This window comes from Sminthopsis crassicaudata, chromosome 4, assembly GCF_048593235.1.
Source record: "Sminthopsis crassicaudata isolate SCR6 chromosome 4, ASM4859323v1, whole genome shotgun sequence".
In the NCBI taxonomy this organism is placed as follows: domain Eukaryota; kingdom Metazoa; phylum Chordata; class Mammalia; order Dasyuromorphia; family Dasyuridae; genus Sminthopsis; species Sminthopsis crassicaudata.
The window spans coordinates 392,912,469-392,927,264 of record NC_133620.1 but is presented as its reverse complement, the minus strand read 5'-3'; the positions used below and the strand labels follow the sequence as shown (position 1 = coordinate 392,927,264).

The 14,796-nt window shown below is 33.1% G+C and overlaps 1 non-coding gene across 1 annotated transcript; it reads left to right on the top strand.

Moving 5' to 3' along the window:
• Nucleotides 1–6,307: 6,307 nt before the first annotated feature.
• On the top strand, nt 6,308–6,414 carry LOC141542001 (U6 spliceosomal RNA). The gene has a single exon (XR_012482008.1). It is a non-coding gene; the product is annotated as a U6 spliceosomal RNA (small nuclear RNA).
• Nucleotides 6,415–14,796: the final 8,382 nt, after the last annotated feature.

Genomic DNA, 14,796 nt, shown 5'->3' with positions numbered 1-14,796 from the left:
GTAATTTCAATTGATTCATACAATAGTTTTGGAATATAAGTGCTATTATTATTATTCCCTTTTTTACTGATATGTAAACAGAGACATAGAAGATTAAGTGTCCCCAGGATAAGACAGTCTTCCTTAAAACCCAAGTTCAGTCAGTACTCTAGGAGCTACATCACCTAGCTGCCTTATGCAGTAAGCCTTATGCATACTGTATTTTGTCTTTAATTTTTAAGTCTCAACCTTCAGGAGAATACTACTGTACTTAAATATCACATCCATTAGTTCTTGCAAATTTCCCTGCCAATGTACTCTTATAAGTGTTTATTCTTTAGCATTTATTTTTTGTGTAGAGGTAGGCAAAAGAGCTACCTTATTTCTGAACTACACTTTACATTGCCTTCAGCTTTTGGGATGATCTTAGAAATTAACCAAAATTTTTAAAAAATTTATTTTACTTTCAATTCACAGAACAAAACAAGCATTTCCATTACCCAATAACTAAGAAAAACTTAGCTATTCATCAAAATAATGATCCAAGATGATTCCAAAGGATCCATGATAAAGCTATTATATACCTCCAGAAAGAGAATGCATATTGAAGCATATTTTTAAGAACTTTATTTTGTTTGTTTTGTTGTGTAACATGGTTAATATGGAAATATGCTTGACATGATTTTATATTCATAATCAAAATGAAATTTCTTGCCTTCTCAAGGACAGGAAGGGACAGAGGGAAAAGAAAGATTCTGAAACTCAACTTTTAAAAAATTGATTATTAAAATAAATATTTTGTGTATGATTGGGAAATGGTGAATTAAATATTTTTTTAAATAAAGAATCTCTTCAAGGTTTTTGGGAAGATGACAGAGTGGGTCAGAAAATTCCAAGCTCTCCAAATTTCCCCTACAAACAAGACAAAACTATGCCTTAGAGCAAACATAGAGTGGCTAAAAACAAAGAGAAATTGGGACAGAACAATATTTGGAGAAGGTCTGAAGAAAGATACCAAGAAGGTTTGGCACCTGCGAAGTGTAAATACTTCTAGGCTAGTTCTGCTGAAACATGAGCAGCTAGCCCTGAGATTAGCTGGGCTGGGAGGTAACCTAAACCCTAGTCACAGAAACTTTTGCTTCCCAGACAGTGTGGTGAGCCTGAGAAGATTGAGGGAAGCTCTGCTGATAAGGAATGCCAGGTCTAGCTGTGCTGGGTGAAAAGGACCCAGGACAGCTGGATGAGTGCAGAAGCAGTGAGGCAAGAATGCCGCTGGCTGTAGACGCTTTCAGGAGGATGGGTTCTCCATTTTGGATTTCAGGCCAGAGGGGAGAACTGAGGGACCTGTGGCCTGAAACACCATTTCCCCCACAACTAGGATAACCACAGGACTAGAGATGATTATAGTAATAAGTTCTTATTAAAAAAAACAAAACAAAGCAAAAAAAAAAAAAAAAACAGCAGGCAAAGTAGAAAGAATCTAATCATAGTAAGTTACTATGCAAATAGGAAAGACCATAGTTCATCTTCAGAGGAGAACTTTGAAGTAAAAAATAAAAGCCTCTTCCACCTCAAAGAATAATGTTAAATGGTTACCTGTCCCAAAAAACTCAAAAATGATTTCAAAAATCAAATGAGAGATATTGAAAGAAAACCAAAGAAGAAAGAAGTAAGAAGGAAGAATAAGAACAAGAAAAAGAACAAAAAGAAGAATCCAAGAAAAATAAGATTATGAAAAAAAGTCAATCATTGAGAAAAGAAACACAGAGTCATATTTTTGAAAACTAGATTGAGCAAGGGGAAGCAAAAGAAGTTATGAGACCAAATAAACAATAAAACCAAATATAAAGAATGAAAATATAAAATAGAATGTGAAACTTCTCATAATAAAAACAATAGATCTGGAGAACAGATGAAGAAGAGAAAAGATAAGAATATTTGAACTCCTGAAACTCTAACCAAAAAATGAATAGATATAATAATACAAGAAATAAAGAAGATTTTTCTGAAGTGTTAGGACAAAATGGGAAAGTAGAAATGGAAAAAGAAATCTCTCAATCACCACCCACAAGAGATCCTACAAGAAAAATCTAGAAAAATATCATCGCTAAATTTTGAAACCCCCAGAGAAAATTTTATATGCAAAAAACAAATCAAAACAAATAAACAAAATAACAACCTAAATCAAATCAGAAATGTTGGAGCCACAATCAGAATCACACAACAATAGCTACAATAAAAGATTATAGATTTTATAATACTAAATATTGAAGATCTAAAGAACTAGGTTTGTAGCCAATAATAATCTCCTGCATAATTAAATGTAATACAGAATTTTAAAATGGCATTTAAAGAATTGCTATATTTTCATAGTTTGCCATAATTGCCATATTTTGTTGCAAACAAACCTGAACTTAATAGAATTTTTGATATATAAGAGTCAACATGAAAGATTAATTTCAAGCATCTCAATAAGGACAAAACTGTTTATGTTTTATGCATGGGAATGTAAGCCATATGTCTAAGATTTGTAATTGGGTAGTTCAAAAGAAATATCAGCATAGAGCTGAGTATGATGTGATTCTAAAAATTAAACTATATAGGAAAAAGTTAAAAAAAAACAGTCATTATGTTATAGGAATGAGATGCAAGAGCAAGAAATGACACAGAGTTCTGAAATCCTACTCATATAAGGAATGTTTTAAAGAAGAAACAATGCATATCTATATCTATATCTTTCTACATATCTTTCTATCAATATCCTGAAGGCTTAAAAATCCTCCAAAATTTACAAAGAAACTAGAGGGAAAGAGAATAGGATAAGGTGGGGCAGAGTAGAGGGTATAGATTAAGGAGAGTGAGATAAAATATATAGTTGAGAAGAGGATAAAGAGGGAGATAAGTGAAATTCCCTTGGGACAAGGGAGTTAAGTAATAGCAAGCAAGTTAGTGAGTATAAGTAAAGTAAAATAGTAGGGATAGGAAATGAGAGATATATACAAACGAACAATGAAATGAAAGATATATACACAAGAACAATGATCAGAAATAGAATTTATTAGAAAAAAAGTAGGGGTAATAATTATTTATCTTGAGAAAAAGTCAAAGTTTTAAAAAATTCAATTGAAAGAAATCTACACTATATGTCAGTCATATTATTATTATTTTAGATGTATGTGTATATTAATATATGTAAGTATGTTTATATATGTGTATATACATATATATGTGTAAAGTTGTACATATATAGATTTTATATATATATATATATATATATGTATATATATGTATGGATACATAAATATATTTGTGCTTTATTATAGCCTACTTATGGGATGAGGCAGGGGAGAGGGGAAAGAAAAAAACATGAATAAAGTGTAAAAAGTACATTCCAGAGAACAAAAGAAAATCTACAAGGAAGCAAAGAAAAGATGGACAGTTCTGAATACAATGTTTGTATTCCTATTTATTATATTTGCTTTCTTGAAATGGAAATTTAGTTATATCTTTTGAAATTTCTCTTATGTTCTGTTGTGCAGTGACAATGTTTTTTTAAATTTTTTTCTATCTTGTATTTAAATTTTAAATAAATACATTTGTAAAAGTCTCTTCCAATAACCTAAATTAAAGGTAATTAGAACTAGATTGTTTTGGCATCAGTAGGAATTGAAAGAAGACCATTTTTTTTTTTTCTGAGGCAATTGAGGTTAAATGACTTGCCCAGAGTCACACATCTAGGAAGTGTTAAGCATCTGAGATCAAATTTGAATTCAGATCTTCCTGACTTCAGGGCTGCTCTATCCACTGTGCCACCTAGGGTCCCTAGAAGAAAGTGTGTGTATATATATGGGTCCCTAGAAGAAAGTGTAATTTGGGATATAAAGAAAGGAAAAACAAAAACCAGTGATATTTTTGCCTTCAAGGAGTTCACATTCAAATGGGGAGGTAACATGTAAACAATTATGTACACACAAGATATATACAGTGGGAAACAATCTCAGAGGGAAGCAATGGATAGATTTGAAAAAGCTATTCATCTATTTATTCATTCACCAGCTTAGCTTGCCTGTTTATCCTTCCTTCTCAAACAGGACCATAACATCAGGGAGGGGATGCTGTGACATGCAGGTGAATTGGATTTCAGTGAGGGAGGGCTGGGCTAGGTCATCTGTCTCCCTTTCCCCTCCAAAGGGGGTCCAGTGGCCAGATATAGATCAGGAGTGCCATGGGCAAAGCTTTGTACTAGGTAGGTGTGGGGTAGGGAAGGGGACACAAAATTACAATTTGATCCTTGAGGAAGGAATCAAAGATGCCTTTCTGGTTCTGAGTATGGATAACTGTGGAAATGATGCTAACATTGATAGAAACAGGAAAACCAGGAGAAATAGGTTTTGGAAGAAAAATGATGATTTCAATTTTGAATTGGAGGTGCTGATGGGACATTCATGCTGAGAAGTCCTCAATGTGGTTGGAAATACTGTTTGGAACTTAAGAGAAAGATCTGGCTTGGAGATTTATTTTGAAAGTCAACCTCATAAGGGACTAGTGAAAACATGGAAATGAGTATCACTGCCAAAGGGCCATAGAGAAAGAAGAGAAGAGGGCTGAGAAGGCCAGAATATTATAGGAATATCATATTTAAGGTGCAGGAAGAGGAAAGGCAGCCAATGAAGAGAGGAGGGAAAAGGGCCAAAGAAGAAAATAGAGAAGGAGTAGTCAAGTCATTTTTGTAGGGATGAAAGAAATAGTTGTTTTAGCTTTGGAAAAACTCAAAACTGAGGGGCCTGAAACCAAGCATAAAAAGTATGAGCCTGTCATTATTTTTGATTCAAGTGAAATAGGATCTGTTTACATGTTGTTACTAAAGGATTTCTTCATTTTTAAACTTTACTCCTTCATTTGTTCTAGAAATAAGCTCATGAAACATTTTCAGAAAAGCGTCAATTATTCTGCATATCACAAATTTGCCCTGAGTTGGGGGAGAAGCTTCCTTTTATGATAGTTCTCTTGAACATAGTGGCTCTCATTAAGTAGGAGGATAATCACGGAAAAATGAAAAGTTTCAAGCACTAGTAATTCTTTTTTTTAAAATCAAAATATACAGGGGTTTGGGGAAACCAGAAAATTACCAGATTAATATATTTTTTTTTTCCTGAAACAGATTAGATGGATAGTCTGATTGGCTAGAAAGTTTATTTTTATAAGGCCAATTATATGTGATGCCTACATCAAAGATTTGGAAAGGATACTTTACTTTTTTTTTTTTTTTTTTTTTTTAATATAAACAGTATCTAATCCAAAGCAGAATTAAACTAGTGTAATTTCATTTGGAAATAACTATTTAGTGAAACTTCCAGCCTGGGATATTTGTTACATCCTATTCATTCACAGCAAGCCTGGTGAGTTCCAGAAAGGAGAATCAGAATCAATCACTTGGGGGAGGGGGGGAGAAAAAAATAAGCTTTGTGATAATGTGAGTCAAAGGAAGAAATGCATAAAACAATTTGTTTTGGATAAAAATCTGGTTTTCAAAAAGTTTGGAAAAACTATTTCCTCTCCTTTTCTTTCTCCTTCTATCCACCATGGTCATATATTTTGTGTATAGCAAATTACTGAATTATGGTCTCATTTTTACAGTCTGAATGCAGAGCATAATACAACTTTCATAGCTACCATGTGAAGTTTCTCTTATCTGAGGAAACAGATACTTCCTCTTTCCTTAAGGCTTCTTTGATTCCCCCAGCAAGAATTGAGCCCTCCCTCCTCAAATTTGTGATAGGATTTTACATTTATTTTTGCACGTATTTTCCAAGTCATGTAAATAGATAGATAGATAGATAGATAGATAGATAGATCTTTATAATGGTTGTGGTGCAGAGTAATACATAAGTAGTGTAAAGTAATTGGGATTTCACTACAGAATACCAAAATTTAAAGGATTCTAAGAGCATTAATGGTTTTTTTAGAACTATTAAAACAATTGAGTTTAATAGACTAAGCAAGGCTCAATAATTAAAATAAGAAGCTACTGAAGGTGTGGATCGCTTTCATCTTCTCCTCTGCATGTCTTGGTAGTATCTAATAATTTCCTACAAACCAAATGGATTTCTCTTAAAGATTTGAGGCAATACTTCTCTCTTGAATGGATATGGCATAATTTCCCCCAACTAAAAACATTTTTAGCAATATATCTGCATATTCTAATTTATTTTATAATTTTGTATACATACATATATATCTTATCTCTAATAAAAATTATAAATTCCTTGAGATAGGTATATGTCATCTTTCTCTGTCCTTTTTGTGTTCCTATTTTCTGATGCTATTTGTATTCACTTTAGCAACATATATCTTAGAACTATAATGATACAGAGAAGGTTAAGATGGTCCCTGTGCAAAGATGCCATAGCAACTCATAAAACATTTCATACTTATTTTCTAGGGCATCTAGGTGGAACAGTTAATACAATGTTGGACCTGAAGTCAAGAAGACCTGAGTTCAAATTTGACCTCAGATACTTAATAGCTATGAAACTCTAAGGAAATTGCTTAAACTGTTTGCCTTAATTTCCTCATCTGTAAAACAAATTGGGGAAGGAAATGGCAAACCAGTCCAATGTCTTTGCCAAGAAAACCCTAATAGGATTATGAAAAGTCAGATTCAACAAGCCACATTATCACAAAACTTATTTATCTATTTTATGTGTTTGGCAGAAAGAACTTTGTTCACCAAGAAAAATGGGAATGTATCCATCTATTTTTTATATCTTGGAGAGGTGCTAGTGTTACTCATGGATATTCAATGACTTGGCCTTGGTCACATAGTAACAAGTCAAAGTGGAGATTTTAATCCAGAAATTCCTGACTCTGGGTTCAGCAATCTTTCCACTATACCAAGCTGCCTTTCATCTTGTATATAGTAAAAAACTTGTTTGTTGAATTGAATCAATTTTTTTTTCAATCCTATACAAACTAAAGAAGTCTTCTTTATACTAGCTTATACAATTCTAACTTTCTGTCTAACAGGTGGAGAGTGATGGTCATGAAACAGACTTGGTAAGGATTTGGGAAATTATTTAATCTGTTCTGATGCTTTTAGAAAGGAATTCACTTGCAATGCCCCCAAAAGAGTCTTTCCCCCACTGGAAACTGAGTGGTTGCCCATCAATTAGAGAGTGGATGAATAAATAATGGTATATGAATATTATGGGTTATTACTGTTCTGTAAGAAATGATCAGCAGTATGATTTCAGAGAAGCTTGGGGAAACTTATATGACCGATGCTGAGTGAAGTGAGTACAACCAAGAGAACACTGTACATAGCAACAACAAGATTATACAATGATCAGTTCTGAAGGAAGTTGCTATTTCTAGTGGTCTTGTGATGGAGAGAGCTATCTGCACCCAGGGAGAGAATTGGGGGCACTAAGTGTGGATTACAACACAGTATTTTCACCTTTTTGTTGTTTATTTGCAGTGCGTTTTCTTTCTCATTATTTTTCCTTATTGATCTGATTTTTCTTATGAAGCATGATTGTTGTAGAAAATGTGTATAGGAATTGCACATGTTTAACATATATTGAATTGCTTGCCATCTAGAGGAGGGGTTGTAGGGAAAGGTGGGAGAAAAAAAATAGAATACAAGGTTTTGCAAGGGTGAATGTTGAAAACTATGCATATGTCTTAAAAATAAAAAGCTTCAAAAAAATTAAGGGTCTTTCCCCCTTCATTCTACAGAAGCAACTTCTTATGTGGTGTAATTGAGTGATTATTAAACTTGGAAATTCAGATAAATAAATCTTATTTTTAATAGAAATGAAATGTGTAACCTCAGACACATGATTTTCCCTCTTTAGGGAAAAATTCCTGGGGTTTTAATATCCTCAAATGTAAAATAAAGATTGGACTTGATGTTTGTTTAGGACATGGACTATTTTTGTTTGTTTATATTTTCTGTGTTCCCAATGTTTAGTATAGATCCTTGGTACTGTATCTTGTTTTTGTATAAGACGCCTCTTTTCATCAGTGGATGGAAGTCACAGTTTGAAAACTTCCAATACCAATGATTAGCAGCTAGTCTGGGGCATTTTGAGAGAGTGCTGACAGCATTAACAATTCTTCAGGAACACAAAAAAAGCTGAGTTTATCATATCCTTAACAAGAATCATAAGTTAAACTAGGAAGCAATCAATGTCTGGCTTCCTCTTCCATCTCTAGTCTATTTTTTGGTGTATGACTCCATGGGACATTCACAGAATTATCTGAGGACACTGAATGATTAAGTGACTAGTCCATGTTTATATAACCAGTGTGTGTATCAAAGGCAAAACTTGAACACAGATTTCACTCTGAAACTACTTCTCTATTCAATACCTCATCCTATTCGTTTGCCTTGAACATACTACAATAGTAATAATTATTTTGTTGACTTAACTTGAATTAGTGTTTATTTCGGTCTCAATCCCTTCATATACTCTAGGATGTCTAGCCCCAATCCTTGTGCTCATCTGACTCTTATATCATCATTGCTTCTTCTAGAACCCACAGTCATAACAAACACAACTGCCAAAAGCCAATAATAACCCAACAATAGGTCAGCATTTGCTCTGATCCATCCTCAAAGGAATATAATGCACTGCAGAAAGACCCTCCCAGGGAAGTCAAAACAACCACACACACACACACACACACACACACACACACACACACACACATATATATATATATATATTATTGTAGGATATTCTGATTAAAAGCAAGAATATATAAAAAAAGTAATTAGTTCTTCATTACCCTACTCTTCAAGTACACTTCATCAGTAGAGTGGAATAGCCACTTCACGTATAGATAAAATTAAGAAGAGCTATTTGAAAGTATAGGATTCAACAGAAGCCTAACAGTTACTTTACAAAGAAATCAGTGGCATTCAATCTATGCATCTGAAACTGGTGAGCAGCCTTTCTGGACCTTACATGATGGGGTTATTTTTTGTATGCTTTTTTTTTCAAGAGATCTCATAAGTCTTGTTGGAGACCAAATGCTCCTTACAAAACAACATTTTGATGAGTTAAGTGTAAATGAATCAGAAACATACGGATTAAATTTCCCTTAATGCACATGGATTTAAAAATTAAGGGAAAAATGCTTGGCAAAACTTATTTTGGCTTTTGCCAAACCCAAAGCATTGGAAAAATAGTTGGAGATGTTCAATGAACCAACCCAGGAAAACGTGGCCGGCTTCCCCTATCCCTAATTATGAAATCTTCATTTGTTCTCATATGAAGTATCAGGAGAGTCCATGGAAAATAAGAGACATTTCTATTGGGGGCGACGCCTGCTTTTAAACAAGACTTTGTGAGAAAATCCCTATGTTTACACATGAACATGCCAAACATTTGCATTTATCTTGCATAATTAATTGTGTAATCTTCAGAAAAAGTAGTATTCTTCCTTTAACCCTTATGGAGGAAAAGCAATATCTTTCTCTCTGTATGCCTGTCATAAATATATATTTTAAAGGACTTTCAATGGAAGATGTCTTTTCTTAATTTTTTCCATATGTTGTTCTTAGTAGGGATGATTTTTCTGACTGAGTGTCTCCTAAATCCTGCTGGGTAATGCTGCAGATGGTCACGGTTAACACAAGCATGTGACGAATCCCAGATGTGAGAGCAATCAAAGTGATGTGCAGATCTAAGGGAATACTCTAGGGAACAAATGAGGGATATCTTGTAGGGTCAGAAAACTTAATGAGGGTCAAACCAAGAGGTGTGGGGGAGGAGGGAGGAAGGGAACAAAAACTAGGAATCCATCAATATTTCAATTGTTGCAATTCATGTCTTCAAAAAAGGAGTTAGGAAGGAAATAATGCAAAGGAATGATATATTTTACTCATATAGCCAATTACAGGAGTATGTTTTCCAAAAGAATGGAGATGATATTCCCACTGTATTATACATTACTCAGATTAAATATGACATATGATAGTCAGTTCTGAATGCCACATTACAAGAAAAATATTGACAAATTGAAGCCAGTTCTCATTATCATGAGAGGTTGAAAATGATGTCCTATGAGAAATGATTGATGTAAGTTTATTTAGCTTGCAAAAGATAACACTTAGAAGAACATGGCTGTTGTCTTCAAATATGTAAATAGTTATAAATGGAAAAGACCATAGACTTGTCCTGGATATGATTCTAGAAGGAGAACATGGATCAATGAGTCCTTGCAAAGGAGGCATATTCCAATTCACCATAAAGAGAATTTCCTAATATTAGAACTATCTAAAAATCAAGGATTTCCTTGAGAAGTAGTAAATTTTCCATCACTTGAATTGTCCAAGGGAAAAGTGAATGAGCACTTGTGAGAGATATTGTAGAAGGAATTCATGGTTCCGACATGAGGTGAGGTTCTTCTGTAGTTCTTCCCACTTTCCAAAAATCATCTTTTTTTTTTTTTTTTCTATATTCAACCTAGAGTGTTTATTTATCTCCAAATAATAAAAGAATCATCATGGATTTCTCTTATTTTAGTTAATATTCAATCTAGAATTGCTTGATTTGTAGAATAAGGAAGTAAAATAGTCAATATAATAAATTTTCTGATCTAAATGTTCAGCCATACCAGAACTTTTTAAACTTTTTCTATTCATGACTCCTTTTTACCCAAGAAATTTTTACAGGAGCTCAGGTACAACTATATACATAAGTATACAAATCAAGCATTTACTGATAATAAATCATCATTTTATGACCCTCACATTCAATTACAATACCATATATGGGAATACAACCCACAATTTAAGATTCTGGGTGCTATATAGCTAAGGGAAAGCTTTGCTAACTTAAGAAACAAGCCTACAATCAGCTGTCCTATACCATGCCAAAATAGCCAACTGAAACATGAATTCAGTCTTTTTTCCTCCAGAAATCTCAGGATTAGAGAGAGAAAGGATGCCAGAGGTCATTGAGCTTAACCTGAAGCAAGCCAACAGTAGTATTCTCTACTGTGTGCCCCCCAAAATGTTCTTTTGACATGAAGGTCTCTATTGAGGAGAAATCTGCTATCCCTAAAGGCAATCCATTCTACTTTAGGTACACACGGCAATTGTTAGGAAATTCTCAAAATCTCAAAAAGGTTAATTGAATTTCATTATTTGATAGATCAGGAAATAAAAATCTCACATAGTAACACAACTTGCCCTTGATCATCCAAGTTATTAGTGGAGTAGTTAAAAAAAAAAAAAAAAAGACAGGACTCATAGTTCACTGCTCTATTGTTTTATTTGATATGAAGTATATAACTGAGTCAATTTTCCTTTTTTTATTCAATTTTTCAACCTCAATAAAAAGTCAAGGGAATAACTACCATAAGAAATAATGTTTCTCAAACTGATTATAGGAAAATCCTGGAAAGATTTATACACATTAATGCTGAATGAAACAAGCAGAACCAGGGCTACATTGTACACTATAACAGCAAAAATGTGCAATGATCAACTATGAAACACTTGGTTCTTCTGGTTTAGTGATCCAAAGTAAATCCAATAGAGTTTGGACAGAAAATGCCATCTGCATCCAGACAAAGAACTAAGGAGTCTGAATGTAAATCAACACAGGCCATGTTCACTTCTTTTTTTTCCGTTTTTATTTTATTCCCCTTGTCCTGGTTTTCCCCTTTGGTTCTGATTTTTCTTTCCCAACATGACTCATAAAGCATTGTTATTAATGTATTAATTTAATGTATTAAAAATAAATAAATTTACTAAAACAGGAAAAAAAGAAATAGTGGTTCTCAGGGAACCACTCATTAAAAAAAAAAAAAATTAGTTAAAAGTTCTTATCTTTTCCTCACCACTTAGGAAAAACATACTGAATGCCTGAAAAAGATACATATATATATATATATATATATATATATATATATATATATATATATATATGTCAGATATTTCTGAGACCAGATTTGAACTCAGGTCCTCCTGACTTCAAGGCTGGTACTCTATCCACTATGCCACCTAGATGCCCTGAAAAAAATATTCTTAATTAACTCAACAGAACTTCTTTTGTTGTTATTGTGTTTTTGTTTATTTGTTTGTTTTTGCAATGTTTTGTCATTATGATGCTTTCAAAAAATAATAAAACACACCTAAAATCCTGTGGTGCTTTACTGATTAATCCAATATTGTTTTTTGATTCAACTACTCTTTCTCCTTGCTATAAGCCAACCCACTAGTTCACATTCACCACCACTTTTCCACTGCTGACTATTTCTCACTTCACTGACCTACTCTCTCACCAGTTGGTGAGTTAGCCTCCAAAGCACCTTTTCTTCATTTTTTCATCTTTTTTTAATCTTCTGTGTGCTCAGTTGAGAATGTTTGTGTGTGAGAAAGCAAGTGTATGCAGTTGCCAGTCAGTCAGTAAGAATTTATTGAATATCTTCTATATGCCAGGTACTGCACTAAGGATACAAAGAAAACTGTTATTATGATTTTACTATTAAGATGAAGACAAGATTTAGAACTATATATTCATAGACTAAGGAGGGAGAATACATGCAACCAACTTCAGAAAATAAAATAAACAGGAAAAATTGAAGATAATAGAAGGAAGATATAGAATTAAGAAATATCAGGAAAAACTTCTTATAAAAGATCGACTTTTACCAGGACTTAAGAGAACTCAGGGGAGTTGAGAATGAAGAATATTCCTGGCATGGGGAATAGATAGTTAAATTGCCAGATTCTGAAGATCAGTGGTCTCATGCAAAGAATAATAAGGAAGGTAGTGTTAATGAACTGAAGGATAGATGGAGGCAAGGGAGAGAAAGATATAAGAAAAATGAAAAGGGAGAGGATCTATTTAATTTGGAAGTAGGAGTCACTGTAGTTTATTAAATGGTTATTAAATAATGTAAATCTTCCCTTTTAAAATCATGTCTCTAAATTTGGAGTATATCACTCTCTCCTAATTATTTTCCTCCCTATTTGACTGCTTCTTCTTGGTCTCCTTTGCTGAATCCTTATCCAAATTGCACCTTGTAACCATAGATTTCCCAGAGTTATTTAATTGTCCTTCTCTTTCCCTACAATTTTACCTCATTTGATGATTTCATAAACTCCTCTGGATTTAATTACTATATTTTTACTTATGATTCTCAAATCTACCTATCTTGCTTCAAACTCTCCACTCTCCAATTTCACATCTTCAACTGTCACTTTTATATCTCAATCTGAATGTCTAGTAGACAAATTAAATCTGTCCAAAATGTAACACTCTAGGTTTCCCCATAAACCAAATTGCCCTCCTGCTTCACTGCTATTGTAGAAGACAATACCATTTTTCTAGTCCCTCTGGCTTATACTCTTTAAGACACTTTTGAGTCTTTGTTATCTCTTACCCTTCATATCCTATCAATCATTAAGGGTTATGCATTTCACCTGTGTAACATATCTCAAATACATCCTCTTTTCTTCTCTGATACAATTTTACTGTCATAATTCTACTGCAGACATTCATTACCTCATATCTTGATTATTACAAAACCCTGATGATGGATCTACCTGCTTCAAATCTCTCTTCAATCTAATCCAACTTCCATTCATCCACCCAAAGTGATTTTCCTGACAAATTTGACTATGTTAGCTCCTTACTTCACAAATGCCAGTGGTTATTTATTTCCTCTGGGATTAAATACAAAATTCTATATTTGGCATTTAAAGAGATTTATAACCTAGTCCCCTCCTACTTTTCCAGTCTTCTTATACTTTACTCCCCATCACAAACTCTTAAATTCAGGGATACTGATCTTTTTGCTATTCCACATATAAGAAATTCCATCTCTTGGCTTTGCTTCTTTTCTCTAGTTGTTCTCCATGCCTACAAAGCTCTCTCTCATTAGCACTATCTACTAGCTTTCCTGACTCATTTTAAATTCCAACTAAATCTTTTATAGCAAGTATTTTCCAAGCCTTCTTTATTCATTTCCATTTCTTGTATTATTTCCTTTTTCATATATATATATATATATATATATATATATATATATATAGTTTGTTTCTGTGTGTATGTATGTGGAATCAATCATTAGAGTGTCAGTATCTTGAGGGCAGGGACTATCTAGTGCTTAGCATGGTATCTGGGACATAATAGGCACTTTAATAAATGCTTTTTAATGGATTTTATTAGATTTCTCTAGGTCTAAAAGAGTAATAATTAGGTTCCCAACTATTAAAATTTTATAGACCATTTACCCCTATAAATCAATTAATATTTTATTCTAAGTACAGTATTTAGGTGCTATATGTCAAAAGTTAATATGAGCACATTGTACTTGTGTTCTTTTAAGCATATTATAATTTTTAGTCTTTATCTGTTTTAATCATGTTTATTTTTACAATTGCATTGTCTAAACTCATGATTACTACCCTTGTTGTTTTGAATTCACTTGGAGCATAATAAATTGTATTTCTTACTTTAATTTAAACTATGTATTTCAAATGTTTTTCTAGTAAACAACAAGTTATTCAATTCTGATTTCTGATCCATTCTCTTTGCCTCTTCTATTTTATGGTGATCACCACATTAATACTCACAGTAATGATAGCTTTTCATTTCCCTCTGTCTTATCTCTTATACATCTTCTTATCTTTATCTCCACAATTTTGTTTATAAAAGTTAGGGAAAGAACTTGTTCAACACTTATAAGCTATCTGTTTTCAATTTTTTTGCTTTTCTTCTTATTTTCAACATTTGGTACCACACTTTGCACATGTAGGTGCTTTATAAAAGGGTAGTTGATTGTCTCACTGAT